Source organism: Cibotium barometz, chromosome 47 (assembly GCF_041138505.1).
Source record: "Cibotium barometz isolate CiBa-2024 chromosome 47, ASM4113850v1, whole genome shotgun sequence".
Taxonomy (NCBI): domain Eukaryota; kingdom Viridiplantae; phylum Streptophyta; class Polypodiopsida; order Cyatheales; family Cibotiaceae; genus Cibotium; species Cibotium barometz.
In genome coordinates, this window is record NC_141092.1 from 10235036 (window position 1) to 10262888 (window position 27853).

Below are 27853 nucleotides of genomic sequence, written 5' to 3' on the forward strand. Positions count from 1 at the left end.
TCACCCATTGGTGGCTCCTGTTCCATGCCATAAGGCTGAAATATCATGCCCGGTATCTCCTCCAACTGTGGTATATCCATAGGGATATCTTCTGCCATCTCTGGCTGTCCATTTGGACCATTTTCAGCACCATTTAAGGGCTGGTTTTCCTGCTGTAATGGCTGATTTACAGCCCTTTGTTGTTGTCCATGATGTCCATCATCATCAAAGATGACTCTGCCAGGCTCCTGTTGCCTTGCAGGCTCCTTATACATGCATGTTTCATCAAAAATGACATCATTGCTGCGTATGATCTTTCTATTCATGGGATCCCAAAGTCTATACCCCATTTCACCTCTGTCACCATATCCTAGGAATATGCATTTGTGAGACTTAGGATCAAGTTTGGTGCGCATTTCCCTGCGTATGTGCACGTACGCAACGCAACCAAACACTCTCAAGTGCTTGTATGACGGAGGCTTCCCTGTCCATACTTCTTCTGGCACTTTCCCACCAAGCCTCGTGTTAGGTGACCTGTTTATAAGGTGAACGGCTGTCATAACAGCTTCAGCCCAAAAACCATGAGGTAATGCAGCATGTGACAACATAGAACGGACCTTCTCCTGTATGGTCCTGTTCATCCTCTCTGCTGTCCCGTTTTGTGGAGGATCATAAGGAGTAGAGAGCTCCCTCTTGATGCCTTTAGCATCACAAAAGTCCTGAAACTGTTTGGACGTATACTCTCCACCATTGTCGGAACGCAAAGCCTTCAGTGTTTTGCCAGTTTGATTCTCAACATGAGCAACAAACTTCTGAAACACTGAGAATGTATCACTCTTCAAACGAAGAGGATAGACCCACACCTTGCGTGTGGCATCATCAATAAAAGACACAAAGTACTTTGCCCCTCCCAAAGAAAGCTGAGGCATCTCACATACATCTGTATGCACAAGCTCTAACTGAGCATCTTTCTGTCCAAGAGCTTTCTTGTGGGGGCACTGTAGTTGCCTACCATATATACAATGCTCACAAAACTGAAAACTTGAAAACTTTAGAGAAGGCAAGTAACCCAAACGAGACAATTGCTCCATTCCCTTGACACTCATGTGTCCCAACCGGCTATGCCACATAGAAATTTCCGGCAGCTCGGTTGCATTTACATTAGCATGGTGACAAACACCTGCATGCATAAAGTAAAGAGTGTCCACCTTAGAGCCTCTGGCAACAACCAGTGAGCCCTTACTAATTTTCCACTTTCCACTACCAAATGTGGTAACATAATCAGCATCATCAAGCTGTCCAGTAGAAAGCAGATTCTTCTTGATCTCAGGCACATGCCTGACATCATGGAGCATAAGCTGTGAGCCATCTGAAAATACAAGCCTCACATCACCTCTGCCAAGTATCTTGCATGCATGGTTATCACCCAAATAAACAACTCCTTCATTGCCAGCAGTGTACCTGACAAACAAGTCTCTGCAACCTGTGACATGAAAGGAGGCACCTGAATCAATGATCCATGAGTGCATACCATGACCACCTGTAAGAAGTGAATGGGCATCAAGTGAAGACGTAAAGAGGACCTCATCCTCACTGCCACCTGCATGTGACACATTGATTTCTTCGATCTTGACTCCACTTTTGCCCTTTGGCTTTACATCTTTGGCTTCGTCTTTCTCTTTGTCTTTGCCTTTTCCCTTTTCTTTTTGATCATTTTTCCATTTGTAGCATTGTTTTTTGATGTGTCCCTTCTTGCCACAATAATGGCATTCCAAATCCTTTTTGGAGCGAGACTTGCTCCTTCCCCTTTCTTGGCTTTTCCCCCTTTGTTGGGATCTCCCACGTGCATTCATTGCATTGGACTTGCCAACAGAGTTGTTTTTTCTGTTCATCTCTTCTTGAAGAAGAGCACCCTCAACATCTGCATATGACAGCATAGCATTCGAATTGCTAGTGGCTGTCCTAAATGTGTCCCAACTCTCTGGCAAAGTGCATAACAAAAAGGTGGCTTTGAACTCATCGTCCATTGCCAACTTTTGATTGATGACCTGGCTGACAATACCATTAAACTCATTGAGATGGGCTGTCATAGACGCCCCTTCCTTCATCTGAAGACCTATGAGTTTCTTCAACCAATACACTTTGCTTGAGGCACTTTGTTGGGCATACAAGTCCTGCAATCTCTGCCACATTCCCCAAGCTGTCTTCTCTTCACGAATGCTGAAAAGTAATGAGTCTGACACAGACAACATGATAGTAGATCTTGCCAGCTCATCCATATCTTCCCACTCTTCAGCTGTAAGAGAAGCGGGCATCACACCCCTTTCTTTGATAGGCTTGTGCTGCTTTTTCTGGAGCAACACATTGTAGCACTGGGTTTGCCAAATATCATAATTATGCGAGCCTTCAAGCTTCTTGATGTGAAGCAATGAAGAGCTCTCACCTGTGGTTGCCATAGCAAAATGCAACCTTTAATGCCTGACTCCCTGCAAATGTGCAAACACTGCACCCAAGATGTGCAAACACTGCACCCAAAGCACACAAAGTGCTTACAAATGTTCTCCCAAGCTTTATCTCCCACTGCGGAAGCAAGAATGCAACTTTTCTCCCACTTTTTGTGATGAAAACACCAAAATCTGGTTGCTGCAGATTTTGGACAGCACCTTGAATGTGCTCTTTTGCCCTTCCAAAGTACTGTACAGCAGTACTAAGCGCTCACCAATGATGTACCAAACCTGTATCGGCAATTTCAGCAGCTGAAATTGAATCTTTTGGTCACTCAAAACAATGTACAGCCATACCAAAACATGCACAAAGCTGTGCCAAATCTGTACCAGCAGGTACAGTAGCAATAAATGCTCTCCTGGCTGTCCAAATGAGTAAAAATCAGACTTTTACAGTCCTGTACACTGCATAAAACAGTCCCGAACAGAAATTGGGCAAAAGCCCCTTGACTGCAAGCTGATTTTTTGAGGATTCAAGGCATAAATGTCTTGCCTGCTGCTTTGCCAAGCTCAACAAGTATACAAACTTGAAAAGCCCCTTGATTTGAGATCAATTTCTGATCATGCATGGTACATTGACGCACATGAAGGCATCCAGAGTGTTCACGATGCTTCCCCCTGGCCACATATACATCAAATACATGAAAGCCCCTTGATTTACAGGCACATTGAGTGCTTGTAAGGCATCAGCACATTAACCACAGCATCAAATGCGATTGCCTGCATGCAAATCAACCAAATCGGCACAAAAGCCCCTTGATTTGCACTGCAATTTGCTGCAATTTGCTGCGATTTTGCCCAAATGTGCGATTTTTTACATCATACAGCATGTATGAGTGCTTAATTGCACAATTACATCAAAAGCCCCAAATTTCGACATCCAATTTCCTGCAAATTGATCCTGATTTGACCAATTTCCTGCAAATTTATCCTGATTGTGACCAATGTCACCCAATTTTGCCAATTTTGCTCAAAAAATGAGCAATTGGGCACCTGTACCTGCTCAATTGATTAAATTGATAAGAAATTCGCAAAAAATTAGAGACAAATACCTCTGAAATTTCTGATTTTTTCTGATTTGCAGGTTGATTTTTGTTGATTGCAGATGCTGTTGCAGGAGATTTGATGCTGTTGCAGAAAAGGGAGGGAGGCTTCTTGATTATCCGTGGTGTGATCCATCCCGGAAAGCCCAACTCCAGGCCAGTCCACTATAAAAATGCGCCACCTTGATCCGTCGAGGCTCAACAGATTTTGAACAGCAGAACGCCACACCTCTCCTGCGAGTCTTGTCTTCTGCGTGTCTGTGCGGAAGCTAAACTAGAGACTCTGCAGCCATGCCGCCCAAGTTGGATCCCTCGCAGGTCGTGGAGGTGTTCGTGCGTGTTACAGGGGGCGAGGTGGGAGCGGCCTCTTCTCTGGCCCCATTTCGCCGTCGCTGACTCCCTTACGGCTTCGCCCGTTGCCTTCGCTTCACGCTTACGCAGCCTGTGTTCTTTAACGCTTTCGCTCCACGCTGTTTACTTAGCGCTGGCGCCTTCTACACGTTTGACGTCGACTTGCCTCTATTCGGCTGTACGCCTTGGCTTACGTATCTGACACGCCTCACACACCTTGTGCCACGAGCTCGCCCAGCCTGCGAATGCTGCCTTGTGCCACGAGCTCGCCCAGCATGTCTGCGACCTTCTAAGCCCCGATGGACTTGCTTTGCCTAGCGCTCGCTTCTCAAGCTGAAGGAAGGGCCAGCGCTTGATACCAGTTGATGGAGTAGGCGACCAGCAGACTGTGGACAGAAATCATCAAGGAGAAACAGAGGAAGGGAGGGATCACTAAGGGCTCTGATACCAGTTGTTGATGGAAGAAAACCAGAATTAGGGTTTACAGCTCACATTCATGGGAGACATACACAGAGAAGCAAGGGAGAGAGAGAGAGAGAGTTGTGGGGATAAGTCAACTCATGAAAAGCATGAGTGTGTGACTCCCCTATCACACATGTATATTGCACTAGTACACATAGTGCACTTAGTACATTAAAAGTACTAAGTGTACTATGTACTATAACTTATGGGCTTGTACACACTATAAGGGTGGGCATAACGCCTTTACCCCAACAGTGGATGCATATAAAGGCTTGTTGGGACGCTTGTCTTTGCGCTTAAATCACACTTTTTTGGAGCATGAAGTTTTTGATGTTTATATGCGTCAGTTGATACGACATTTCTCCACAAGAGTGTCCATGGCTGATTATCATGCTTGGCCAGTGTTCCTTAGCAACACTCGGAAATTAGCACGTCATTATGGTCTTGCTAATGCCTCTATACAAAAACAGCATGTGGCCCTCCTTGAGTCGCTTTTAAAGGGCTTGCAGGCGTTCATGTTTACTGACTCTATGGATGCTGAAGTTGCGGATGCCATAGAATGGCTGAAAAAGGAGCTATCTAGGGTGCAGGAAGCACAATATGTTCGCTTTAAACTACTTGCACGTCTTGATGCTTTGCGGGATGCTAACTGTCAATCTCATCGCTTCTATGATAAGTTGCATCAAAAACATATGCGTGAGAATATTGTTAGGCTGATGGATGCCAAAGGCAACCTTGTTACTCAACCTTCTGAGGTTATTCAGCATTGCATCAAGTTTTATGAAGATTTGCTTGCCCCTCGAGAGGATGTCTCACCGGCTGTCCTGGCTGCAAGGGAGTCATTGTTTGCTGAAGTACGATATCAAGTTGACCCTGATGTGGCGGTTCAGCTTGATGCTCCTGTTACTCAAGGGGAAGTGGAAGCTGTTCTCTCCAAACTTCCCATGGGAAAGAGCCCTGGTTGGGATGGTTTGACAAATGAGTTTTTCCGAAAATATGCTGATCAGCTTGCAGAGCCTTTGACGCTTATTTGTCAAAGGGTTTGGGATGAGGGATATATGCCTGCCGATTGGAAGTTGGGCATACTTCGTTTGTTGCCCAAAGTCCCTTCGCCTACTTCTTTGGCTCAATGGCGCCCGATCTCACTTATGGGTATTATGTATAAAATCTTTACAAAGATTTTTGCCAATCGCTTGCAGAAGGTGCTTCCTACTCTTGTTCATCCGTATCAATATGGATTTGTGCATGGCAAGAATATTTTGCATAATATTCTTAATGTTCAAATTGGAGTGGATTATGCCAAGGCAAAGAAGCAAGAGATTGTGATGGTGCAGCTGGATCTTGAAAAAGCTTTTGATCATGTCAGCTGGTCTTTCCTTTCTCAGTTAATGACAGCCATGGGCTTTGGTCCCAAAATGGCTAATTTGGTGCATTTACTTGGCTCTGGCTCTATCACGCGGATTATGCTCAATGGAGGACTTTCGGATGGTATTTCTCTCACCCGTTCTCTCCGGCAGGGCTGTCCTCTTAGCCCTCTTTTCTTTGCCATTGCCACTCATCCTATGTTATCTCGCCTAGATGCTATGGCATCGCATGGTGAAGTGGTTGGTTTGCATCTCCCTCATGGCAAGCAATTGGTTGCTCAAGCCCTTGCGGATGATACTTTTATGTTTCTCAGGGCCGAAAAAGCCAATATAGATCGAGCAATGGAAGCTTGGAATAATTTTGCATTGGCTTCTGGGCTGAAAATAAATTCATCAAAATCAGCCCTCATTGTATGCACGGAATTTGATCTTGAGGCATTAGGGTGGCAAGGCCGTGTGGTGCATACAGGAGACATTGTTCGTCATCTTGGATATCCGGTGGGTGTGGATGTGGACCCCCAAGCGCTTCTTGCTTGGATTTCTGCTCGGATCTCAGATAAATTTGTGTATTGGAAAGCTCAAGGGTGGCCTATGCATGTGAGAGTTAAGGTAGCTCAGGTTATTATGCTTAGCATGATTTCCTATTTTTTACCTTTGCTACCTTGGACGCACAAATCTCTCATCCGTTTGGTTGCTCCCATTCGGTTTATGCTGTGGAAGAGGCAAGGTAATATTATGGGTCAAACATGGATAGCTTGGAATCACATTACGACGCCCAAAAGAATGGGTGGGGCTGCTTTACTGGATGTCCGCTTGCATATGGTGGCGCGTAGGTGGGCGCTTTTTCAGGATATGTGTTTGCAAGAGCAGCCTTGGGTTTTCATGGCTCGTGACTTGATTGAGTTGGAGGGATTGTCACATGGGCGGACACGTGTGCAGGCTTCATGGTGGGACATTGTGAATGCGGCTCATCCTGTCCGTATTCGCTCATCACACATTTTATCGCATATTCTCCTTTCTTGGCATGAAGTTCTACTGTTGGCTCGGTGGGATCCTGGTCATGAAAGACTACTTTTGAACTCTTTGCAGTTCGAAACATTTGTGGAGTCGCGTGTCATTGTTTGGCCAGACAGAGATGCTTCACGCATACGACTCAACCGCATGGTCAGGCTAGGCTTGGTTAGAATCCGAGATGCTGTGATACCTGGTCGTGACAGGCCATATTCATTTCGTCGTATTCGGCAGCACTTTAGGGTTCCTCGGACATTTCAGCCACTATGGGCTGACATCATGCATGCAGTTGAGCCTTTTACTCCATTGCCTCGGCCATCTGCAGATCAGCCTTGGCTTGATTGGGCACTATGTAAATCTGGTGACTTGATATCACTCTCAGCTAACCAGGTCTATCATAAGCTTGTATCAGAGAAAGATTGGGTTTCAGCCAAGGCCAATAAGGTGTGGGGATGTCTCTCTCTCTCTCTCTCTCTCTCTCTCTCTCTCTCTCTCTCTCTCTCTCTCTCTTCGTAAAGGTAAGAATGTAATATTATGCACAGGTAATGCACACAAGCCTCATGGCCAATAGCTAGGCTAGAACACAAACAAACTCAGAAAAAGGGGGGAGGGGGGACAGAAATAGTGGACAGTCCAAACAACTGATACATTGTCCCGGGCAGTGACGATGGCGCCAGGAAAAACCCTCTATCAACTATGCACGCAATGGAACTGTGCGGATGATCCGAATCCAAGAAGCGGCCAACTCTTGGCCTATCACATGCGCGGAAGCCATGGCCGAAAGCTGCCACAACAACAAGCTCCGAATTCGATATGGCCCTGTATACCCGACTGGCCATCGAAGATGAATGCCATATGTGCCACAAGCCAATCTGGCTAAAGAAATGAAACAAATCCACAAGCGCAGCCTACACTATTGCACCCGGAAGATTGCCGAAAACCTAATCCCTAACCGAAACATGTGTGTGTGCAATGGACCACCAAGCTTGGGAAACAAAATCCCGAACACATTTAGCAACCAGGCAATGCAGAGGCATCAAAGAGAACACGGTTGGGTTCATAGGAAGATGCACAGAGCCAAGCAGGATTTGGGGGTGCTGGTAGTTCCACTCCCACGGCGACACGAACCCCTTTGCCCCCGCAACACCCAAAGCCTCTCTAAAGAGAGCCAGCATTCAAGCAAGCATGCAAAAGCAGGCAATTAAAGATGTAACTAGGGAACTCACTACGCTTTTCATCCAATGTGCTTTGTCTTTTCACATTGTGCGCACACCACGATGGAAAAAGGCCATGAGGGCAATCTGCCGCATTGGATGTGAGTGGGAGGGACCCTTGAGACCTTGCGCACTAAAGAGCTCAGAAGAGAGCAACAAGCAGTGGAGGTGGAGATGGAGCCATTAAAAGCCACTTGGAGCAAGTATGGTTGCACATTGTTATGTGATGGGAGGTCAGATATACGCAAGAGGAATGTGTACAATATTTTGGCGTCCTCTTGCAAGGGCACTATGTTTTTGCGTGCCATTGATGCATCTATGCCTGGGACAGTGGTGACAGGAGCATTTATATGGTCACACCTCTGCGAGGCTATCATGGAGATAGGCCCACAAAACATAGTGCAAGTGGTCACAGATAATGGTAGCAACCGTGTCTCTATGGGACGGATGCTACAGGTTGAGTTTCCGTAGATTGTATGGACTCCATATGCATCCCATAGCCTAGACTTGCTCATTGAAGATCTTGCCAAGATTAGGTGGATTGTTGACATCTTTGACACTGCGCGTAGCGTGGTGAAGTTTGTTACCAAGAGGCCCAAGGTCTTGGCAATGCGTGCCAATAGTGACCTTGAGCTTTTGAAGCATATGCAAACCAGGTTTGCATATATGTTCATTGTGGTTGAGAGGGTAGTGAGAGTCCGACAGGGACTCATGCGCACAGTGGTTAGTCGAGAGTGGATGATCTTGGAGAACCATGAGCACCCGAAGGTAGTTGCTTTTGCATGCAGAGTGATGCAAGAAGATTAGTGGAAGGAGGCAAGTTATTGAGAGCTCTTCAACCAATCTATAGTGTTCTTTGCATCACTGACATGGAGGGCAGCACTCTTGGACTCTTGTAGGAGTTCATGGACCGGATTGGAGAGGCTCTTAACCGATGCACTCTCTTGACAGATGAGAGGTACTGAACTTCCAACTAGTTGCCTTCTTGTTGTAACTTGTAAGTTGTTACATAATACATTGATCAATGATGATTGTACTTAGACTTTAGTACCCTGCACTTACAAAGTTTCTGTATTTAATTGGGAGAAACGCCTTGCCATTCGAGTTCTCTCACAGGATTGCAGTTCGGGTCCTGCTGAGAGGAGCTGGAGCACATGGACCCTCTTCCATACAAAGAAGAGGAACAGGTTGTCTACTGCTCAGTTGGAGCGGTTGGTGTATTGCCATTGCAATCTCTGCCTAATTGAGTAGTCGGGCAATCCGATAGAGCCTCGTTAAGTCAATGTCGATAAAATCGACATTGAGAAGATGAAAGATGTCCCAGAGATTCCTCACGAGGAGCGCGACATATATGCCATGTTGTATGAGGAGTTGATGGCACCTGCTCATGGCAGGAGGTGCCAGCTGAGACGAGTGCAGCAACTGAGCCAGCATCATCCTCTTCTGAGAGTGACATTGAGTCTACCGAGGAGATGAGGATATCGGAATGTTGAGGATTGAGTGCTTAGTTGGCAGTGCCCACAAGCTCCTCTAGTTTACTATTTGTCATCATTCATGCATGATTGCATCTTTCAAGCTTCAGCATGCTTTACTTTGTGTATTTCAGACTTCAGTTTACTTTTTTTTGTATCAGCTCAGGATTCAAACTTTTTGTGATCACTTTGAGTGCCATTATTGAGTAGTTGCCATTATTGATGATGAAATCCAGATCTTGATTCTTGATGTTGCCAATTTATTTATGCCAATTGGTCAGTGACTCAGTTGGGTGCCCACTGTAATTGGGTCACCCAGATTCTTTAGTTTTAGCTTGTAAACATGTTTTAATGTGTAAATGATGCATGTTTAATATTGTTTTGCAGTGAAGGCAACATATTTTTAACATATTATAAACCTGTATATAAATTTTGAGGCATGTACCCCCCCCCTTTTCGTATGAAACGTTTTTGAAACTTTTGGAAAATGAATGAAACATTTCTTAAACACGTTTCATGAAACGCCTGGCAACTATGACTACAAAACACATGAAAATCTTTGTACGCATAAGATTGGCCCACCAATCTATGCAGTTTATGCTCCACAGCTCCCAATTCTGTGAAAACACAGTGTGCCACAACATGAAATGCTTATGTTGGGAGCACACTCCCTTCACGTTCCATTGTACAATTTTCATGAAAGCGAGTCAGGCTTTGAGGGGTCCATCTCGAGTCCCCCTTTTGTCAAAACACTGCCACCCAAGGAGAGATCATTCCCCCTTTCGCATCAAAGGCCAACGACAAAGAGGATTGATTCTCTTTATTGACCCGGGAGTGGGTAACGAGGCAGCGAGAAAGCTGCCCCAGACCTTTGTGTATGCCCACTTGAAGGTATCACTCCATGGCCCTGCTGACCCTCTCTACCATAAGAACCTTAAGGCCTACGACTATAAATCTGCAACTCGGGTTATTTCCCTCCGATGACAACACCTGAGGTTCCATAACACCATTTTGATCCGAAGAAACTACCCTTCATCACCACCTTCTGAGGGGCCTGAGAAACCTGTGTATCCTGACCTTGCCCCTACGATGACAGCACCTGAGGTTCCATAACACCATTTTGATCCGAAGAAACTCGGGCGTGTTCCTTACCCTTCATCACCTCTTTTTGAGGGGCCTGAGAAACCTTTGTCTCCTGACCTTGTCCAGCCTCTGGGGGAACCTCTACAACCTTTGGGCACTCAGAAATAAAATGGCCCATTTGCCCGCAGTGAAAACTATGACCTGCAAATGACCACCCATTTAACTCATACATCACGGGCTCCATGCCCTCAACACGCACTTTCAAATGTACAGGCCTCTGTTACCCAGTGTCCCAAAGCATACATACTCGGTTACGATTACGAGACGTAACCCGAAGTTCCATCAACACCTCCCCTATGTTTCTCAGCAACCTCCAATACATCGAAGGAAAATCCATGACCTCCACCCAAATTGAACACATTTGCCGAAGAATCTCTGTAATCAGCCAATGGCCTCCAAGGGACCACATGAACCAACTGACCATCCAAAAACAACGGCAAACGTTACAACACCGCATCCCGGGCCTCATGAGACCGAAATGTGACCTCATAAAATCCTTGTGGCCCATCAAAGATGTCCTCAACCACATCTGCATGCAACATGTCTGGCAACCAAGTCCTAAACCGACCCATGAGAGGCAAGCGGACAGTGAAGAAAAACACCACCGCCCTATCATAAAAATCAGAATGCTGCAAGCAAGAGAGGAGTCACTAAGGTAACCTCGGCCATAGTCTTCGGAGGAACAAATGCAACCCTCCCCTGATTTGCTACCACATAATCCTGCAGCAACTTATTTCCTGCATCGAGTATCAAAGCTAAGTCAACCTGTGGTTCTGCACTCCAAGGTTGTGACGAATCCTTCATCACTCGAGAGTCCTGAATAGGACTCATCCTTTGCCTCTTGGAGTCCTCATCACCAAGAGAGTCATAAATCCATCACCAATAGAGTCATAAATCGATCTCTCGCTGACAGCCATGCCGATTCCATCCGAAGCCTCAGAAAAGACCATCTCGCATCTGCTGAACCTCTTGGGCAGCCTCTCGCTGACAGCCATGCCGATTCCATCCGAAGCCTCAGAAAAGACCATCTCGCACCTGCTGAACCTCTTGGGCAGCCTCCATTCTCTCTCTCTCTCTCTCTCTCTCTCTCTCTCTCTCTCTCTCTTTTTAGTTCAGTACTTTTTCATTTTGTTGGGATGACAGAGGATACCCCATACAGGTACACCGATTTGTCTCATAGGCCGAGTTCGGTCTTTTGGAAGATGTTAATAAAATCTTTCTTTCTTTCTTTCTTTCTTTCTCTCTCTCTCTCTCTCTCGTACATCAAAGCCCACCACCCGTACCCACGCTCTCCACGAACATCCCCGACCCAGAGCATCAGGACCCTCCACCACACAGAGACAGGTTCGTGGGGTTCTCTGCCGACATGTCATGCATCACAAAGGCCTGACATTCACTCCACCATTAGATCAGTTCTGGGTATCGTCATTAGTTGATCACAACGTATCTCACTCTGCCCAGGATCATCTGCTGATCACATGTACTGTCAAATGTTTTCATTTTACTTTTTCTTTCAGTTTTCCATGGCTCAGTATATCCATGGTACCATTGTATTATTTTTGGTCTCATAGGCCCTTTTGGTCTTCCGTAGATGTTAATATAACTTCCTTTCTTTCTTTCTCTCTAGGGGAAACTTAAAAAAAAAAAGCAGAACAAAAGCCTAAAACAGCAAGCCTACAGAAGGCAAAACCCTAAAACAGCAGTAAAGAAGACCTAAAACAGGAGTCCAAAACCCTAAAACATCAGAACAAAGCCCTAAATAAGCAAGAAGAAACCCTAAAACAGCAGTCGAAAACCCTAAAACAGCAGTCGAAAACACTAAGACAGCTGAAAAACAGCAATTAAAAGCCCTAAAACTGCAATTTACAGCAAAAATGAACCCTAAAACAGCAGTGTACAGTAAAACGAAACCCTAAAACAGTAGAAAAACAGCAAAACTAAACCCTAGATCAGCAGAAAACAGCTCTCGCTAATATTCTCTCTCTCTCTCTCTCTCTCTCTCTCTCTCTCTCTCATTTTCTTCATTATCTTGATCTTGGTTCTTGATTTTCTTGACCTTGATTCGAGGTTCTTGGACCTGCAAAGACTCTCCCTCTAAAAATCTCTCCCGCCCTTGGTCACCTCCCACCATGTCCAAATCAGTGGAGACCAAGCTGTCCCATCTGGGAACAATGCTACCAATAAAAGAGAGGAACAGCAGCTAAACAAGAAGTTAGATGACATGTGGAATGAAATGACAAAGGAGCTTCACATCATCAAGGAGTTGCAAGAGCGAGATAGCAAAGTGAAGGCCATGGAACTGGAATTACACGGGTGTAGGAAAGCCGAGCCTTTCTCCCTAGAGATTGCACAGCTGAAGGAGGTGAATGCCAAGCTCCAAGCCAAGATGGCTGACGCAAAGAAGTAGTGGCAGCCGAGAAGGAGGCAAAAGAAAGGCTTGCAGCTACTTTGAGCTGGGTGGCGGTGGTAAAGAAACATAAACCAATGGACACAAGCAAGATCATGGTGAACACTCTTGAAGAAGACCAAAGAAAGCAGCGCAAGGTCCTCAATGTGAGGGTCACGGGTCTCCCAATGGGAGCATCACCTCAAGAAGACATGGGAAAACTATGTGAAATGATGGGGATAGTGCAGTCCCAACATACATAGTGTAACTCGCAGTGCCCGGGGGACTAGGGCCTGTTAGCATTATTCATCTCCTGGTAGTGTGCCCAAGTTGTCTATGAGTTTGTGCAGTTCAGCATAGTTTTGCTGGTGTACAGGTGTTTCCTTTAGGTTCTTAGGGTGTTCACTTTGAGAGGGGGATGTGGTTACTTGGCAAGGTGAGCCACTCCTATTCCCCAGGCAGATGGCCTTTTGGATTACAGGGTACAGGCACAGGAGTCTTCATCCCTAGGATGAGCATTGATTTGGGAGCTTGGTGTACAGGTTGATATCGGCATTCATGCAAAGGCAGGCTAGGTCACCTGGTGACGAGAGCTCTTGTCGAGGTTCACAGGTACTTGCTCAGTTGCAGGATGGGAACAGGATGCATGGCAGGTGTACAGGTTCATTGGGTACAGGTAGGTACCAGTGGAGCGGCAGCAGATGATTGACATCAGATTGTGCTTTGGGATGATGAGTTGTGGATGGTTGGTTCCACATGGACATTTGACTAGTTGGTTGGGAACTTGCCAGCTAGGGGTGTCAGGTTTTGGCAAGAGAGCTTTCTTGAGCTCAATGCCATAGTTAACACCAAAGCGCTCAGGGGGTGTTGCCATGTGATTGGGTGACTCATAGGGGTGTGTGAGTAGTAGTCCCATCACATGACGGCGAGTTATGGATACAAATTTTAAAGGTCAGGGAGCCAGTAGGATTGTCAACTACAGTGGTGGAGGTATGTTTCTTCCACTTGAGTGTTAGCAGGACAAAGAGGCATTCTTGGACCGAGGGATACATGGAGATCCAGAAACCAAGTATCTTGAGATTGGTGCTCAACAAGCTCAGAGTTGGAGGCTCGAGTACCAGGGCTGATGTAGACATTGTGGGCCTCTAGGGTGTCTAGAGGGAGTGCCAACAGGGAGACAGTTTGGCAGTGTTCTCTAAGGAGCAGATTTTTTCTTGGAGGTAGAGAGTCAGACCACATCCTTTCTTGGGCTGAAGAGGGAGCACATTGTGTGGACTGGTGTGATACAGATTGGATTGGAGATATGGACATCTGGTCGTTCATTTTTTGGATTTTGTTGGGCTTCTGGATCGGGAGCAGTTTCTTGGAGTAACTGGCACAGACGGGAGCAAATTGACTTCTCGACTTGCTTTGGAGGTTTCCTTTTCCAGCTCCTTGGACCGGTTTCTCTCCTAGGATCTGAGAGGAGGTGTTAGCATTATTCATCTCTTGGTAGTGTGCCCAAGTTGTGTATCAGGGGTGCCCAGATTTATCCTGGGCAGCACCATATTTTTTCCTTATGTTCAGGGCCCTTGGTTGTAGGGTTGGCCACCCATTTCTCACATGTTTATTTTGTCTAGTCGTGGGTCTTTTTCTAGAGCCAGTCGGCCAACTCCAGTAGGGGCTATATAAGGCCAGGCACTTACTCACTTGTAGATATCTTGACAGGGGATTCCAGGCCCGCGTCCACCCTCAGGGGAGTTGCTCATCATGCCCTCACTTACGGGGACCACCCCTTGCATAGGGCTGTTTGTATCATTGTTTCTTCATCATTATGCAGATTCGTTTTCTCTCTCTCTCTGCCTATGTCTCACACTGTCTGCTACGCACTTTTGATAGGGCCTTCCACACTTGTTGATACCATCAATGTATGCTAAAACATTTAAACATGGCCACAGCCTTAACACATATCCATCATCACTTTGCATAGAACATAAAAGCTAGACAAAACATCAACAAATGCTGAAAATGGAGCTTGCACATATGACACCGCATAGAGGCCGGAATGGGCCGACCCCCCCCCCCCCCCCCGGGAGTTTTTTATTGCCCAAGGAGAATAATATCATGTACAAGCATGTACAAGCTTTGAGGGCCTTACTCTCCCCACAAATGCCATAACACAACCCAACACGAGACAACCAAGCCGGAACACGAGCCGTAGAAATGCCGAGCCAACAATATAAACCATATACCTCCGTGTGGGTACTGATTCTTCCCCAAAAACCATGGGTTTTCATGCAATAGAGTTGGTACACCAAGTACAACTCTCTATTCAGCCGGTACAAAAAGTACAATGGCTGGTACAGCAGGTACAGCAAATACAATGGTTGGTATAGCATGTATAGTGGCTAGTACAACAGGTACATCCAGTACAATGGCTGGTACAGTGGCTGGTATGGCAAGTACAAAGGTTGATACAGCCAGTATAGTGGCTGGTACAGTAGGTAAAGTGGCTGGTACAGCAAGTACAAGGGCTGGTACAACAAGTACAATGACTAGAAATCATAATAAAATGATTAAATACCCTTGCCTTCAGTATTTCTTCGCGATGGAAGCCTCCAAAACAGTCCCCAACAGCCGGTATACTTCCTTCATGGGATGCCTTCAAGAGAGAGAAAGAGAGTAGCCATCATTAGGGCAGCCTACAATGGTGGTAGAGGCTAGTGTGTAGCAAGAGAGCTGAATGGGAGAGAGAATTAGGGTTAGAGATTCATGTGGGAGACATACACAGAGAGACAAGGGAGAGAGAGAGAGAGTTGTGGAGATAAGTCAACTCAAGCACTGAGTGTGTGACTCCCCTTTCACACGTATATATTGCACTAGTACACATAGTGCAATTAGTACATTAAAAGTACTAAGTGTACTATGTACTATAACTTATGGGCTTGTACACACTATAAGGGTGGGCATAATGCCTTTACCCCAACAACCTCCCACTTAAAGGCAAAGTGCCCTTAAATGAAGGAAAAGAAAAATCAGCATGTACATGATAATATACAAGGCCATATCAAGGCTGAAACTGGCCTCATCCAATGCCCATCAAGTGTCTGCAATGAGCAACCGCTCCGGAGGCAAACTCTTCGTCAACAGATCACCCGGGTTGTCATCCGTATGAATCTTAACAAGCTGAATTTGCTTGTTCTCTATCACCTCTCTGATGAAGTGATACTTCACATCCACATGCTTCGTCTTTGCATGAAAGACAGGGTTCTTTGCCAACTGGATGGCACTTTGACTGTCACAATGCAACAATGGTATATCCCCTGTATAACCCAAATCAACCACTAACCGAGATAGCCATAATGCCTCCTTGCAAGCCTCTGTGGCTGCAATATACTCGGCCTCTGTAGTAGATAAGGCAGTGCACTTCTGCATCCTGGATATCCATGACACAGCACCTCCTGTGAATGTAAACACATAACCGGTAGTAGACTTCCGGTTATCTGGATGACCGGCATAATCCGAATCCGTGTAACCATGCACTAATGCATCCTGTTTGCCAAAACAAATGCACATATCCGGTGTGCCCTTCAGGTATCTCATGACACCTTTTACTGCTTCCCAATGCTTCTTGCCAGGGTTGGCCGTGTATCTAGAAACCACTCCCACTGCAAATGCAATGTCCGGCCTAGTAGCAACCATGGCATACATGAGACTGCCACAAGCTGAAGCATACGGAATCTTGGCCATATCAGCCCTGCCACTATCTGACTGTGGGCTGTCCATAGCACTGAGTTTCACATATGGAGGCAAAGGAGTACTAGTCTTCTTCCCCCCGTCCATATTGAACCTCTGCAAAACTTTGCCAATGTATTCCTTCTGAGACAAATACAACACATGCTGATTTCTGTCCCGAAGTATCCGCATACCCAAGATGTGATTTGCATCACCCAAATCCTTCATATCAAAGGTTTAATGCAGCCTCTTCTTCAAGGCATCCATCTCTTTACGAGATTTTCCGGCAATCAACATATCATCAACATACAAGATGAGGATCGATAGACTACCATCCAAAGCTTTCTTGGTGTATAAGCAGTGATCTATGTCACTTCTCCTGAATTTTTGGGATTTCATGAATGTATCAAATTTATGATACCATTCCCTTGGTGCCTGTTTGAGCCCATAAAGACTCTTTTTCAGCTTGCATACAAGCTTCTCCTTTCCACTCACTGCATAACCCTCTGGCTGTTGCATATATATCTCCTCATGGAGATCACCGTGAAGAAAAGCAGTCTTCACATCCATCTGAATCAAGCCCAGATCATCATGCGCAAGTTGCAACCAAAGCTACCACAGCTCTAAGTGTGGTCATTTTGACCACTGGAGAGAAGATCTCCTCAAAGTCCACACCATATTCCTGCTTGAAGCCCTTAGCCACTAACCTGGTTTTGTATCTTGGCTTTGCATCTGGTGCAACTTTGAGTCTGTAAACCCACTTGCATGGCAAAACCTTCTTGCCTGCAGGCAAATGCACCAACTTCCATGTTCCATTTTTGTGCAGAGAATCCATCTCTGACTTCATGGCACGCTCCCAAAGAGCCTTGTCTGCCCTCTGTAAAGCCTCCTTATAACATGAGGGCTCCCCACAGTCAGTAAGCATCAAGTAGTCAACCCCTGGAACAAACCTGTCAGGGGCTCTGGAGGGTCTTGTGGACCTCCGTACCCAATGACCATCATTTGCAGGTTGCTGTCCAGCCTGCATATCACCTATTGGTGGCTCCTGTTCCATGCCATAAGGCTGAAAAATCATGCCCGGTATCTCCTCTAACTGTGGTATATCCATAGGGATATCTTCTGCCATATCTGGCTGTCCATTTGGACCATTTTCAGCACCATTTAAGGGCTGGTTTTGCTGCTGTAATGGCTGATTTACAGCCCTTGGTTGTTGTCCATGATGTCCATCATCATCAAAGATGACTCTGCTAGGCTCCTGTTGCCTTGCAGGCTCCTTATACATGCATGTTTCATCAAAAATGACATCATTGCTGCGTATAATCTTTCTATTCACGGGATCCCAAAGTCTATACCCCATTTCACCTTTGTCACCATATCCTAGGAATATGCATTTGTGAGACTTAGGATCAAGTTTGGTGCGCATTTCCTGCGTATGTGCACGTACGCAACGCAACCAAACACTCTCAAGTGCTTGTATGACGGAGGCTTCCCTGTCCATACTTCCTCCGGCACTTTCCCACCAAGCCTCGTGTTAGGTGACCTGTTTATAAGGTGAACGGCTGTCATAACAGCTTCAGCCCAAAAACCATGAGGTAACGCAGCATGTGACAACATAGAACGGACCTTCTCCTGAATGGTCCTGTTCATCCTCTCTACTGTCCCGTTTTGTGGAGGATCATAAGGAGTAGAGAGCTCCCTCTTGATGCCTTTAGCATCACAAAAGTCCTGAAACTGTTTGGACATATACTCTCCACCATTGTCGGAACGCAAAGCCTTCAGTGTTTTGCCAGTTTGATTCTCAACATGAGCAACAAACTTCTGAAACACTGAGAATGTATCACTCTTCAAACGAAGAGGATAGACCCACACCTTGCGTGTGGCATCATCAATAAAAGACACAAAGTATTTTGCCCCTCCCAAAGAAAGCTGAGGCATCTCACATACATCTGTATGCACAAGCTCTAACTGAGTATCTTTCTGTCCAAGAGCTTTCTTGTGGGGGCACTGTAGTTGCCTACTGTGAGGTGAAAAAAAGAAAGAAAACCCTGCCTCTATAGCCCTTCCACCTCGCAAACTTGGAATAACACACACGAACGGGGCACCACCAGCCACCGGCTGGAACAATTCTCGCACTTCACCACCCAACCCACACCAGACAGACAGCATAAAACAGGGGCACTATAGACAAAGATAAACACCCAGCGATATATTCCAGATCAAAACATCATACAAGCTTCTCCCGACACAGAAGCTTTACTCACACAACCCACAAAACACTCACTCAGGCCTGTCAGCCGAGGATACACCACATCCCTGATCACCACAACACTCGCCTGCCTGCTGTACCAATCACACCAGAATGAACCCGGCCACTCTCACTCCAGAAGGCGCCCACACCAGCTAACCCTCAAGTCCTCTGCGACCCATCACTTCTGCATGTGTCGTCAGCAGCAGCTACACCACCATCTCTCTCTCACAGTCTCTGTCTCTGTGCTGATCCTCTGCCAGCCTCACAACAAACCCAGGCAGCTTATCTGCCTTGCTACCGGCCCACCACCAAGCAGCAACCAACCATTCTCTCTGCCTTACTCGGCACCCTCTCTGTCCACTCTGACTCCTAGGCGGCCCACACCAGCCAACCTATCACTTGCAGCTTATCTGCATCCCTTTTGTCCTCGCTAGCAGCTTCCTTTGATGCCAGCACCCGCCGGTACTTCCACATGGCTTCACCAAGCTTGTCAGCACCTCTCTTCCATGAGGCGGCCAGCTCAACAATTGCCAACCTTCAATCCTCTCCTCGTGCGCTACCTACTTCAGCTGCACAACAAATCCAAGCTTATATCTTCTAGCTGCGCCAGCTCTATCACACAGCTGCGCTAACCTTCCCACATAGGCGGCCTCCTACACGCCTGCAGCCCGTCAGCTTCTTCACCACCAGTCCTCGCTGCTTTTCACAAGGGAGGCCCACCACCAGTCTCTGCTGCCCGTCTGTGCTTGACCAGTTGCGCTCCAAAGCCCACGTTACCTGCACACAGTCGGCTTTCTTACACGCCTTCAACTATCGGCTCTTCACACGGGAGGTCTCCTCTTCTCTGCACGACGGCCACACGCCAGCTGCGCCTTCCTCTTCGCTGCAACAGCTGCGCATCACTTCACAGCCACGCTGCAGATACACCTGAGAGGCCCCCCACTTCAACAACACAGCCACGGCCCTTTTCTGCAGCACACGCCGCCGACTCGCCAGCTTCTACGTTCTTCTCAGAAGATGCGCTGGCAACGTAATATAAGCTCCACGCTTACCTTGCTTTTTTGGCCATTTATCCTTTTTTTATTTTATTCTCCTAATGCCTAAGGATGGCCACCCCCCATACCTTCTATTTCACACCCATACTAAAGGCAACACTTGAATTGTTTGCCCATGCTCCATACTCATTCCAAATGCAACCCACGATCCTCTTACCGAACAGGCCTGCAACCAGCCCAAAACCAAAAGCATCCACCCAGAACATCTGGCAACGCCCTCAAACCCAAAACCTTCACACACGCCATGCATTCGTATGTACACGAGCCCGAAATACCACTCAAAAAAACGCCTGACACCTACCATATATACAATGCTCACAAAACTGAAAACTTGAAAACTTTAGAGAAGGCAAGTAACCCAAACGAGACAATTGCTCCATTCCCTTGACACTCATGTGTCCCAACCGGCTATGCCACATAGAAATTTCCGGTAGCTCGGTTGCATTTACATTAGCATGGTGACAAACACCTGCATGCATGAAATAAAGAGTGTCCACCTTAGAGCCTCTGGCAACAACCAATGAGCCCTTTCTAATCTTCCACTTTCCACGACCAAACTGATAATTTTCTTTTTTTTTTTGTTGCAGGAAAGGGGGGTTTGCTGATGCTGCTGCAGAAAGAGTGCTGCACGATGATGCTGCTGCTGCTCGTCAGGCTTCTACAGTGGGGCACAGGTGAGTTGCTGGAATGCATCGACTGTACAACTGGCGATGGCTTATTTCTCACGAACAGGACTTTAGTCGCTGATGCGTTGGATACGTGGAACAGTACTGCACCATGGCGCTTATGCGCTGCGTAAGACTGGCCAGTGGCGAGAAGTGCTGCTGGTTACCATCAAAGGCTCGCTTGCCTAGTATTCAATGGACGCCCGCCTGTGCGCTGACTCATAGACGTATTCGCTCGCTGAGTATGGACGCCCAGCGTTCAACGCTCACACAGACTTACGCTTGCTACGTGCGAATGGGTACGCCGCTGCACTCCGATTCAATCAGTGGCTTGCGCTACACACGCCTGCTTGCTATCTTCCTAAGCCGATTGCCCCAACATTGCGAAGCATCCAGGAAAAACTCCTCACCCGCTGGCAGAGGCCTCATGGTGGCCCTCAGACGAAATGCCCGACACAGACAGACAAATGCGCAAGAAGATCTAACAGGCATCGATTACCATTGTGCACGTTTCTGCGCTTTGAGTCTGTGCAAACTCCCCTCCTGCTCTTATACCAGTTGAATGGGAGAGTTAATTAGGGTTAGAGATTCATGTGGGAGACATACACAGAGAGACAAGGGAGAGAGAGAGAGAGAGTTGTGGGGATAAGTCAACTCAAGCATTGAGTGTGTGACTCCCCTATCACACATGTATATTGCACTAGTACACATAGTGCACTTAGTACATTAAAAGTACTAAGTGTACTATGTACTATAACTTATGGGCTTGTACACACTATAAGGGTGGGCATAATGCCTTTACCCCAACAAGAGCCTCCTCCAAATGAAGAGAGAGGACTCCAATTTAAAGATTTGAGCCTCCCATGAGCTAAAATGGCCAGAGAAGGCTATAATGACAAGTGAAGAGCCACACAATAGCTGAAGTGACAAGTGTGAGGCCACTTGATCCACTTTCTTAGCACATGTCCCAATCTAAGAGATGGGTTCTCCCATAATCTTTACCTCTAAAAATATCCCAACTAGTAGCCCATTTGTCATAGGTACTTTGGCAACTCTTGGTATCTGCTCAATTCCAGATGTAATGACGCGAACAGAATTTCCATCGGAGTCGAGCCAAACATAGCAACTCTCCTAAATTTTAGGAGTGTGGTCCTATGTATTCCAGGATAATCCCCCATTCCCAAAGCTTATACTTTCCAAATATTTAGACATCCTGGAGTCCACCAGACCCCTTTCACACTGGGAAATGTCCAAGCTAGTGATATCAAGAGTCCACCAAACCCCTTTCATACTGGGAAATGTCCAGGTTGGTGACACATAAATGCTTGGAGGGTGGGCAAGGATACATCCAAAGAAAAGCCTCTTATCGTGAAGTTTGGGGATGCACAAAAAAAGAGGGATTTCATGCAGAAAAGGAGGGAGCTCAAGGAGGTCACGGAACACAAGGTGTATCTTAAGGATGACGTTACACTAATCCAGCATAAGAAGACAGGCATGATAGAGGTAAAGAAAGCCCGGGCTGAAGGAAAATGGGCTGCCTAGAGAGATGGGAGAGTGATCATCCGAGACCCCAAATAAGGGTGCAAGGTCTATGGGACCAAAGGAATCTTGGATATGGCGGTATGGAATTGCAATGGCACCTTGTGGTCTGATCCAAGAAGCTTCTCAGAGTCATTTACAAATAGAGAGGTCATCTTTACACAGACACACCAGAGCCATGAGAGGGTAGATACATGTGGCTAAACTCCATAAGGAGAATGCCAGGGTGGCCTACATAGCAATGTGTTATTTTCCTCAAGACACTTAGAGGTTTGCTCCTACAGATGTCCAATCACCATACTTAGCATTGAACACAGACATCCTAGAGTTTGCAACTCAAGGGCAGGTACTACTTGTGTGGGACTTCAGTGCCACGACAGAGAATGCACAGGTCAATCTCTTTGACTTTGAGGAACCACATCATCTTACAGGAACTGGACACAAGGAGATGGGGTATCGGAGGTGTTCTATGGATGACGTGGCCATTAAAGCTTATGGGATATTCTTTTTGGAGCTGGGGGCAGCACCTAGCTTCATCATTTACAACGGTCTCACTAGATGGCCATCCTCTGGGGGACTGACTTGCTTTCCACACAAAGGCGGATCGAGTACCATTGATTATTTAATGGGCACACTAGGTTTGATATTAGATATCCTCACCTTTCACATCCCACCCAAACCCTTGGGGGCTAATCATGTTTGCCTAACCTTCTCCACAGCCGGCTCCTTCCCAAAGAAGCCCTACCCTAAACCCATCAGTCACTATACCAAAGTCCATTTTGATCATGATGCAGATGTGGCTCCAACCTTTACTATCACCTCTCAAACGTAAACCTCTCAGCCCCGTTATCCCACATCACCTCACAACTTCCAGATCTCCTTCCCAACCACCCGCCACTCCACACCCTAAGCCACCATTACATTCTTTGCCCAACCACAGTTGGTATGCCGAAGAGTGCAAGGCAGCCCATAGGGACCTCCGAGAACAACAAAACATGGGGCAGATTACAGAGACGCAAGACCACCAGATGTCACAATGCCTCATGTGCCGTAAGAAGGAGGTTTCTCATGGAAATGAGGAACACTTTACCGCAGTCTTTTGAGCTCCAATAGCAAGCTGGGATGAGATGTTTTGAGGGAACATAGGCCGCCTACACCCATTGAAGACCCCATGATACGGAAGCAGAGCACACAAGCTTTTACCACCCCACAGCCTGCCCGCCCCATGTCACCTAGCCTCTTCACACGTCAACATGTAGCCAAGGCCCTACATCAGCTCCAAACTGGGAAGTGTAGGGACCATGAGGATCTTGTAGCGGAGCACGTCATAGATGCATGTGATACACTTGCCCCTTTCTTGGCTGAGATCTTTAACTGTGCCCTTTGTGAAGGTTTCCCCCCATCTTAAACAGCCAACATCATCCAAATTCACAAAGCCCGAGACCCCCTAGACCCAAACAACTACCGCACTATCATGATCGGCCACGTGATGTCAAAACTTTATGACACAGTCCTAGCAACTGGGGTGGGTTCTTTTGCCGAGAAGCAAGGCATGAGAGCAAGAGGGCAGGCTGGTTTTCGAAGGCCTTAGTCCTCTCTGGATCACATTTTCACACTGAGAACCATGATCGAGAAGGCCAAGGCAAGAAAGAGCAAGATTTTCTGTTGCTTTGTGGACTTCCACAAAGCTTTGACACAATCCCCCGTGCTCACCTCTTTCACTGATTACAAATATTGGGATTTCTAGAGCAGATCATCTCGGGAGTGATGGCATTATATGAGTCAGTGACAAGGAGGGTGAGGGCACCTGGAGGTATGTCTAATATGATCACGAGCAACATTGGCAAGGATGCCCTTTGTTGCCGACTTTGTTTGACAGATTGGGAGGGGTTGGGGCTATACTTGGAGACATGTTGGTGCCTATACTACTCTATGCAGATGACATGGTGCTAATGTCTAGCTCCAAAGAGGGGCTGCAGAAGCACCTAGAGGCATTGCGAGATTTTTGCGAGCAGAGGGACCTCACCGTTAACCTTGGAAAAACCAAGGTCATATAGTCTTCAATACCTCACCGGCAGGACTACTCAAAGCTACTCAGATCCAGAGATCCAGACGGCTACGACAGAGAAGACCGAGAGTACCATCCCCCCCGCTAGCTCTAGCTTTGGGAGATCCTTCAGCGATATCAGAGTGCATAACCCCGAACTGTGGACATAAAGAGCCAGTACACAGTTACAGATATGGAACCTATTGCCCTGTTAGCGACCACCCCTGACACTTGACTCTGCCACACACTTATTGCCCCCATGGATTGTATCGCTATTTATGAGGATGTATTGCACTTTTACAGTTGAGCCTAGGTGTAGCACATAGGGCTTTCTTTGACAATTTTGACAGTGATAGCACAGTTTAAGTTTAGTTCTAGTTTCATCTTCAGTTTGTTATTCTATGATTCAGTTACCCATGGATTCATTGTAACTTTAGGTCTTATAGATCCTTGCAGTCTCTTGCAAATGTTAGTATATCTTCCTTTCTTTCTCTGATTCCGCACTAGCAAGCATACTGAGTCCCCTAGTACTCTAGGCAGACGACATTGTCCTTTCTTTCTTTCTTTCTCTGAATCCACACTGATTCCACACTTGTAGGCATACTGATCCCCCTACTATTCTAGGCAGATGACATTGTCTTCCTCTCAAATTCAGCCAAGGGGCTTCAAAGACATTTGGATGTCTTCCAGGATTTTGCACTCACAAGACCTCACTGTTAACCAAGGTAATGGTCTTCAATACCTCTCGTCCCTTCACATCCAGATAGAGCTTCACATATTGGGAGATCCTGTGTGGAGATTGTGTAGTCCTATGTCTACCTTAGTGTCACTTTCAGTGGCCCACACTTCACCATGGTTCCCACACCACATATCAGAGTGACACGGGGATATGCAACCTTGAGCTTACTTGAGTGGCAGTGCTTCTATGCACATTTCCAGGGGCCCAAGACAAGGGGTTGGATTTTTGACACACCCTCATCACACCAGGCTACCTTTCTGTGTGACGTAGTTGAGGGAGACCTCTTGTCCATACTCATAAGCCCCATGCTTGATATTGAAGAGTGGTATACCATCTACTGGGGGCTGATGTTCCTCTCGCGTTTCGTGTTCCGTGTTTCGTGTATTCCATGATGAGATTTCCATGGACATTTTTGTATCACTCCAGTGAGAGAGTTTTGTTTTGTTCTATTCTATTTTCTGCTCCATGATGAGATATGACATGGACATTATTGTATCACTTTGGTCTCATGGGCCCATTGGGTCTTTAGTACACTCTCTCCTGGTCGAAAGGAGTGACACTAGACAGAGCCACCGAGCTATGCAAAGCCCAGCGCCCCAACATAGTGACCGCCACCCATGCTCACGTCCCCTCAGGAGGATCAAATCCATCATTTCCCACCACCGCAGGACTTTCTCCCACCCTGTCAGCCTCACTACATTGGGTACCATGTTGCAGCGCCCTATGCGAGATATTCTTGGCTGATGCGAGAGCTTGAGGCTCTTTGTTTTTTTCACAGATATTTTCTTTTAGCTTTACTTTCAGTACCATGATGGTGTATTACATGAACATGATGTAACATTTTGGTCTCGTATGTCATTTTGGCCTTTTGAAGACGTTAATATAACATTTCATTTCATTTCATTTCTCTCTCCAGCTTATCAGCCCCGGATTCAGGAGATCATGTCCCGCCATCTAGCAGCCTCATCCTCACAACAGACTATCGTCATCTCTAGCCTTCTTGTATCCCGTCCTGACCATCGCTGGCCCCAATGGCGCCACTTGGGAGGAGCTTCTCTTCCACATCAGTGGCCACGACACCTAGCATCTTTCTGAGTTAGGCCGCACTCAGGGCAGCCTCACCTTCTCCCGCTCCGACCGGCCAAGAGACCCACTCTTTCTCGTCTTGACCGTTTCTATGTGGACGAATGGGGCTGCAGCAAGGAGGCATGATTGGCATCCTCGCCGGCACGACATTCTCTGACCATGCGCCAGTGATTCTCACCTTCATCGAGCCAAGCCAGGCAGACAGCCAGCACTCAACAAGGATTCCAGACTACCAGTTTCAGGACCCATCCATCTCCGCCCGGATTGAGGAGATCCGACATACCACAGTTTTTCTCTTAGATAGGCATTGACCAACCTGGATGCCGCACTGCTAGAGACTAGCTCCTTCCTCAGACATCTGCCCAGGAGAGGCTCAGGGCATTCGGAGAGCAGGAGAGGAGCCTCCGATGTAGCTTAGGCTCTCTGTAGAGCGGCTTCAGGAGCAGACCCTGGAGAGTCCTTGTGATCACGCCCGGATGGAGGCAGCCCGCATCTCACTGGAGAGCCTGGAGGAGCAGCAGATTGAGTACAGATACCTTCACAGGCTTCTTTCTGGACCCAGGCAGGGGACCCCACTTCAGGACGGGAGGGGACCCCAGGACCCCACTTTCGACTGGAGGGGATTCGAGCTATTCGCTGGCCCGACAGAGATCTATTGCATCAGAGCCTCTGCAAATCTGGGAGGTGTCCTCGACCTTTTACAATTTCCCCAGAGAGAGGCAGCTTGCCAGCGAGTTTGGTGGCATGTTCAGCCTTGTGTCTCGTGGAGCACCTGCGGACACACTTGGATTCTTCATTCTCTGACATGGAGCTTGCAGCCGCACTGGAGAGAGTGCCCAGGAAAGGATGGTCTCGTGGGAGTAGGCTTTCGGGCTGCTTTCAATGAGGTAATGAAGACAGGCTTACTCCCCGAGCACATATCCAAGGGTCTGATATGCCTTATTCCAAAAGAGGGTGGTGACCGCCTGGAGAACTGACAGTGGAGACCCATACCTGACGGGGTAAAAGGGAACCTCCACCGCTTTTTTGTGGCAGCAGTTGAGGAGTTTTGGGGCGAGGATCAACTGGCAAAAGTCATGTGGCTTTCAGGTTAGAAGCACTCCCAGCCCGGCTTGGCACCCAGTTGACGAGTTCAGATGGTTATCTCACGGCAGGGCTGTGCAGTATCTTGAATGCCAAGTGGGCATCGACATCGTCAACTGATTGGCAGGATCTTGAGAAAAGAAAGTGTGAATGTAGATCTTATTTATCGGCCTCACCATGACGGTTCTGTAGTTGCTTGGCTCTAGCCGCTCTTTGGCCTTGTCAATAGAACTATGGAATTTAGAGAGACCAAGTCTAGCGAAAGCCGTGGCAAACAGCCTTACGAGAAAGATATAGAGCTTATCTTCCACCCAAAAGCAATAAAAATCTGTTTATAGCCCGCCATGATCTCTAGCTCGCCTGTCGAAGATTCTCAAAATGGTGTCTCTCACATTACCATGGGTGAACAAAGAAAAACAAAGGGTGTAAGGAGATGCCTTTCAAACTTTAGCAAGTATCCTTCCAACATATACTTGAATCATTACAAAGAAGAGCATTGATCAAGAATTGCACATGATTTATCAAGCAAGATCTCTTCTTTTTGCAGAGAAATATCTTTCATTCCGCTTGGAACAAACACCATTTGCAACCTCCTGATTCAGCTTGTCATATTTAAGCTTGCACCCCTTACCGTAGCCTTTTTTTTGGAGATTTGGACTTCGTAGTTTAAGCGAACGAATTCAGACCAGCTTGATGGGTTGACCATGTAAGGTACAGTGTACTATCCTTGAAAGTAGGAAAGTCATAG

At 46.9% G+C, this 27853-nt stretch overlaps 1 protein-coding gene across 1 annotated transcript in view; it reads right to left on the bottom strand.

The window, feature by feature from the left end:
- ALB1 (ALBINA 1) overlaps nt 1–27853 on the bottom strand; it is an 80548-nt gene that overhangs the window by 18720 nt on the left and 33975 nt on the right. The window lies entirely within an intron of this gene.